General features: G+C 37.7%; 2 non-coding genes across 2 annotated transcripts; both read left to right on the top strand.

Annotated features, from left to right (window-relative positions):
- Positions 1-2,024: 2,024 nt before the first annotated feature.
- LOC138841678 (U6 spliceosomal RNA) lies at positions 2,025-2,128 on the top strand. Its single transcript, XR_011376478.1, has one exon. It is a non-coding gene; the product is annotated as a U6 spliceosomal RNA (small nuclear RNA).
- A 4,341-nt stretch (positions 2,129-6,469) lies between these two features.
- Positions 6,470-6,573, top strand: LOC138841675 (U6 spliceosomal RNA). Its single transcript, XR_011376477.1, has one exon. It is a non-coding gene; the product is annotated as a U6 spliceosomal RNA (small nuclear RNA).
- The last annotated feature ends 260 nt before the right edge of the window (positions 6,574-6,833 follow it).

Genomic DNA, 6,833 nt, shown 5'->3' with positions numbered 1-6,833 from the left:
AAGAAAAGTTTCCAATTGAACTCTTCGTTATGTGTCCCCTGCATCTAGGAATACATAGGATTCCACTTTGTTTTTAGATTGTTGGAGCAAGTTCCAAGACTTGCACATATAGTGAATAGAAGCCACTGGTTGATGTATGCTCCTGCACATGCCCACTGTTCTGGCAGGAGCAGATATAAGGACATGGATACTACTCAAGGACAAAATATTTGGGAGCAACCCTAGGACCTTGAAGCCAACAAGGACAGAATGCACTTTCTGATAGACTTGAAGTTCCTGCAACTCTGCCATGGCAGCACCAGTGGCATCACTCTCTGCACCTCACATCCCTGTGTAAACCTTGGCAACAGTCCTCCAGGCACAAGGCAAGAAGATCCAGTGGGTTCATTCCAAGCTGTGATTGGTCCATTGCAACCATTGTGAGTGGTCTCTGTAGTCCATTACATTGCTGAGAGTTCCTAGTGACCTGCTGGACTGAGTGCTACATTGACAGTTTCCTTTAGGTTATTGCTCTGGGGTTTTTATTTTCTTAGCTAAGTTTAGGTAGATTTACTATTTACTCCTTGGCATCTTCGCAGAAAGATGGAAGAACATAATGAATTATCCTCAAGCTCTTCAGAGAAGGAGATTTTCACTGAACAAGACAGTTTGAAGGTGATCATTAGCTATGGCAGGAGGAGATTTTCCCTGAACAATATACCATGAAGGAGGAAATCATTGACTATGGAAGCTATGGATATGTAAATTTGGCCTAGCACCACCTCGTAGTCAATAAGGTTGTAGTGAAAATAATCCTGAAGATGAGATTTCCACAATTGTTAAATCAAAAATAAGATGGACAGGCAGGGAAGGTGGCTCAGTGGTAGATGTTTGCCTTACATAAATGAGGCCCTGGGTTCGATTCCTCAGCACCACATAAACAGAAAGAGTTGGAAGTGGTGCTGTAGCTCAAGTGGTAGAGCAGTAGACATAACCTGAAGAGTTCAGTGACAGTGCCCAGGCCCAGAGATCAAGCCCCAGGACCCACAAAAAAATGTTTAAATGAGATGGACATTATTAAGATTTTCCATCACCCACACATGATCAGGTCATATCAGGTGAGGGAAATGGATGAGCACAAATACTTGGTAGTGGAACTGGCCATCCAGAGACCTCCTTAGACAAATGTGAAAATCATACTGCCTATTCAAGAATGAAGTCAGGAGTTTATTCAAACAGATTGTGAGGACTGTGCATTACTTTAATGAAACTGAAAATGACTGAAACATTAAATCCAATAACATCGTGTTGGATGACAAAGGCAATGTGAAGTTCAATGACTTTGGCATGAGCATAAGGATTTCCCAAGGGTAGTTGCTGAAGGACGTATTTGGTACCATAATTTTGTCCCTATAAAATAGTGCTTCCATGAAAATTACAATGGCTGCAAAGTAGATAGCTGGTGCTTGTGAGTCCTCATTTATATTCTACAGGGATGACAAATATCCCATTTGAAAGTATGAATTTTAACCAGATACAGGTAATTGTCATGGAGGCCACGTACATTTCTCCATTCATCTGTCTCCAAAAGAACAAAATATCATCTTGAAATGGTAAACTGCAGAGCCAAAGCAGAGGCATAGTATAGAACAAACAATGGAGATCAGCTCAACCAAATTGAGGGATATTTCCTATGTCCTGATAAGCCACTATGTAATGAGCTAAACCCTATTATTCTTGCACTCTTGTGTGACATGAGGTACAGCCTGCCTGATACACACAAATCTATATTGGACAGGACATTCGATGATATCATGGTCATCTATGTTTTGATTTTAAAAAGTCTTAAAATAGAATGACAGCAGTGAAATTAAATCAGTGCCTTCAATTGTTGCAGTGTGCCCAACTCCTGCAGATAAATAGTATGTATATATCTCACAAATATATTACATATTAAATATATGTCTAAAACTTATTTTATACAAAATTAGGGGACAGTGTTATTAGATTTATCCTTGAAAAAAAGATTAACAAAAAATTAAAGATTGCTCACTTTGGCAGCACATATACAAAAATTGGAACGATACAGAGATTAGCATGGCCCTTGTGCAAGGATGACTTGAATATTTGTGAAGCATTCCTGATTTTAAAAAATAAATAAATAAAGACAAATAGAGATCCCAGTTTGAAGTGTGAAAGTAAGTGGAAGGCCCATAAATTCAAATCCTAGTACTGGCCCATAATCATACATTGAATTAATTTTTGTATGTCTTTTATTATAAAAAAAATACTGTGCAGAGGGGTTACAATTAAATGAGTAAGGTAATTTCCTATCAAGTATATTTCCTATCAAGCATTGTTGCCTCCTCCTTTGTTTTTCCACTACCATTCCTTCTCTCCCACCTCCACGAGTATTCTCCCCACCTCCGAAGTTCTAATGTTTGTTTTCAACGTAGGGTCTTGTACATTGCATTTTTACAATGGGTCAACCTGTATCCCTATTTAAGCATTTTGTGTTTTCCCTTACCCTCTCCAAATTAGAAAAATGTATATACAAGATGCAGGATACCAGAATCAAATGCAGTGAAAACAGGAGTTATACCATGGGGGAGGTACATACAAAGCAACAAAGAAATCAATTTATAAATATGTTGGAAACTATCACAAGAAAGAAAAAAAATATCTTGGGGTTCATTTCGCCTAACATCAACTTGTCTAAAAATTTCTGCTTTTCTCAGACATATACTAGTTATTGCAAATAAGAGAAACCATGGGATCTATGTTTCTTTGGGTATGGCTTATTTCACTTAATATAATTTGTTCCAAGTCTTTCCATTTCCTAACAAATGGGACAAAGAAATTCTATGGAGGCATGGAATTGTGTATATATACCACGTTTCCTTGATCCATTCATCAACTGAAGGGTATCTGGGTTGGTTCCGTATCATAGTTATGGTAAATAATTCTGCAATAAACATAGTCTTGCTGGTAGCATTAGTATGATCTTGTTTGTGAACATTTGGGTAAATGCCCAAAAGTGGTAGTTCTGGGTCATAGGGCAGCTCTATGTGGAGTCTTCTGAGAACCTCCATAATCTTTCCAAAGTGGTTGAACACGTTTACACTCCCACAACAATACAGTAAGTTTTCCTTCTATCCACATCCCCTCCAGCATCTGTTGTTATTAGAGTTCTTGATTATAGCCATTCTAACTGTGGTGAGATGGTATTTCTGTTCTTTTTATTTGCATTTCTTTTATGGCTAGGGAGGTTGAGCATTTCTTCATGTGTCTATTGGCCATCCTTCTTTTCTCTTCAGAGAAGTTTCTTTTTGAGTCTTTAGCCCACTTATTTATGGAGAAGTGGTTTCTTTGAGGATTGGTTGTTGGGAGATTTAATTTTTTGAGTTACAGGTATATTTTAGATATGAGACCCTTGTCTGTTTAATGGCTAGTGAAGATCTTTTCCCAATCCATAGGCTTTCTATTGATCTTGTTAACTATGTCCTTTGCCATGTAGAAGCTCTGCAATTTCATGCAATCCCATTTGTCCAACCTTTCTTTGATTTGTTGTGTTTCTGGGTCACCATTAAAAAAAAATTCGGCCTGTGCCAAGGAGACCTAGGGTTTCTCCTATTCCATCCTATTCCATCAGAGTGTCTGCTTTGACTCAGATGGCTTTGATCCATTTGGAGTTGATTCTGGTGCAGATTAATATATAAGGATCTAGCTTAATTTTCTACAAGTGATTAACCAATTTTGCCAGCACAATTTACTTAAGAGGCTTTCTTCCATTCTATTTTTTTAGCTCCCTTATCGAAGATTAGGTAGCTATATGTCTGTACGTTCATTTCTGCCTTTTCAACTCTATTCCATTGTTCCTGATGTCCGTTCTTGTGCCAGTACCAAGCTGTTTTAATTACGATGGCTTTGTAGTAGAGTTTGAAATTTGATATTGATATTCCTTCATCACTGTTCTTTATGATAAGGATATTTTTTTCTATTCTGGGTTTTTTATTGTTCTATATGAATTTTTGGATAGCCTCTTTAATTCGTTGAAGAAAGGGGTTGGAATATTTATAGGTATTGCATTAAATTGGTAGAAAGCCTTGGAAAGTATTGCCATTTTCACGATGTTGATCTTTCCAATCCAGGAACATGGGGGGTTTTACCACTTTGTAAGTTCTGTTTTGATTTCCCTTTTCAGGTTTTTAAAGTTTTCATTATAGAGGTCCTGCCCTTCTTTGGTTAAATTAATTCCTAGATATTTTTTGGGGGTGCTGTTATGAATGGAGTTGCTTTCCTGATTTCAACCACGCTTTTCTCATTATTGGCATACAGAAAAGCCATTAATTTTTGATGGTTATTTTTATACCCTGCTCCTTTGCAAAATTTTAAATCAGCTTGAGTAATTTTGGTGATTTGCTTTTCTTTTATAGCTAGAAATGTTGAGCATTTCTTCATGTGTCTATTGGCCATCTTCTTTCCTCTTCAGAGAAGTTTCTCTTTAAGTCTTTAGCCCACTTATTTATTGCGCAGTTGTTTTTTTGAGGATTTGTTGTTGGAGGATTTATTTTTGTGAGTTCCAAGCACATTTTAGATATGAGATCCTTGTCTGTTGTATTGCTAATCTTCTCCTAATCGGTGGGCTTTCTATGGATTTTGCTAGTTATGTCCTTTGCCATGCACAAGCTCTGCAGTTTCATGAAATCCCATTTGTGCAACCTTTCTATGATTTGTTGTGTTTCTGGGTCTCTATTAAGGAAATTTTGACCTGTGCCAAGGAGACCTAGTGTTTCTCCTATTCTTTCCAGTACTGTTTTCAGGGTGTCTGCTTTGACTCTGAGGTTGACAATTACTTTTGTAAACCGGAACTTGTTTGTTTTTTTCCATCTTTTGTGTTCATAGGAGTGTCTGTGTTATGTGTAAACAAGCTGTTCTACAAGATATCTTTCAGGGTGATAGAGTAGTTATTATATGGCTATATGTATTTTATAATGACATAGAGCTTTCTCGTGACTTACCTACATAAATCTTTTAATGTTATTTAAGGGCCAAGAAGAATGCCAAACTTACATTTTTGTGCCTATCTCCATCCTATTTCTCCCTATTGTGTAGTGGTTTATATAACACTCAGCATAACTGAAACTGGCACATGGAACAGACATGGACTTGATGGATCTTGACTATGAGATGGCGCCAAATACAGGAAATATCAGAATCCATGAGATCGAAGCAGTTGTCCAAGGTGCCTAGTTGTATTAACGTCCTTGGCTTCCAATGGTCTCACCTGCCTCTGTCAGAAGCCTGTTAGTGGTCTGTCACCATCAAAGCTCATACTGAAGTTTAACTATTCAATGTAGCAGTGTCAGGAAGTAGAACCTTTAAAAGATGTTTCAGTCATAAATGGATAAATATTATCTCATCAACTCTCAAGGGACTAACGTTATCACTGTTATGAGTTGTTAAAAGCAACCTATGCCCCTTACTCCCTGTCATTCTAGCACATACCATGATGCTGAGATCCTCTGTGATATGATGCACCTACAGGGCCTTGTCCCATGTGCTACCATGCTATATAGACTATCCAGCTACTACTATTAGGCTTGAAATAGACCTTATATTCCTCATGAAGTATACAGCTTAACTGATTTTAAACAATGACAAAATGGACTGAGATTTTATTCTTTTTGTCTTTTTCATGGAAGTGAGGATTAAACTGAGGGCCTTAAACTTACTAGGCACATAAATTGCCACTTGTGCCTACATGCACCCAACTCTTTTTCTTTCTTTTTCAGTTTGCTTTTAATATAGGATCTTGTGCTAACTTCACCCAAGTCATCCTCAGTACCCCATACTCCTATACCTCTACCTCTTGATATCTGGGATTACATGACTGTGACACCACAGTTTGCCCATTAGACCATACTACTCTTTAGGGGAAAGAGATACAGATTCCTGAGACGTTTATGTGGGTTTGTGTGTCTGCTTGTGTGCTTGTGTGTGTGTGTATCCACGTGAACTGTTCTTGATGATTTACTTAGTACTGAGGGTGAATTTTCCTTAAGAATCTGTATTCTTAATTCATTCCACTGAAAAAGAAATATTTCTCTGTGTACTAATGGCTCATAACTATAATTCTAGCTCTTCAGAATGCTGAGATTTTGGGATAACATTATTAATATTATCCCAGGTGTTATCCCAATGTTATCCCAATGTTATGCCAGGTGAGCCAGGAAAAGTCCATGAGACTCTTATCTCCATTTCCTCACCAGAAAAGTCAGAAATGGGGCTGTGGTTTAAGTAATAGAGTAATATTCTTGAGGAAAAAAATAGGAATAGCACCTAGGCTCTTATCAATGCTCAGGACCCATATATAATATCCAGATAGCACTTGTGCTATTACAATGAGCTCTTGTGCTATTGCAAGTCACAATTAAGTCTGATGGATTCTCTCTACAGGCCAGTTGCAGTAAAAAAATTTTTTTTTGTAGTGCTCGCTTTGGCAGCACATATACTAAAATTGGAACAATACAGAAATTAGCATGGTCCCTGCACAAGGATGACATGCAAATATGTGAAGCGTTCCATATTTTTTTTTAAAATCTTGTATTACTTCATGAGGTATGTTCTTTCTGGACCATCTTTATGCCTAATTTTTCTCTCTGGAATGATATTGAAATAGAGAAAATATTCAGTGAGGAATTTGGTTTCTGGATCCCTCCCTCATTCATTATTGACATGTTCTCTCTTTTTATTTTTTGGCAGTCCTGGAGCATGAACTCAGGGCCTGCACACTGTCACTGAGCTTCTTTTTTGCACAAGTCTTGCACCCTTTGACCTGAGCCACAGGGCAA

The sequence above is a fragment of the Dipodomys merriami genome, unplaced genomic scaffold (genome assembly GCF_024711535.1).
Source record: "Dipodomys merriami isolate MVZ:Mamm:240054 unplaced genomic scaffold, mDipMer1.0.p SCAF_327, whole genome shotgun sequence".
NCBI lineage: Eukaryota > Metazoa > Chordata > Mammalia > Rodentia > Heteromyidae > Dipodomys > Dipodomys merriami.
The sequence above is the reverse complement of the archived record's forward strand: the minus strand, read 5'-3'. Positions and strand labels throughout refer to the sequence as shown.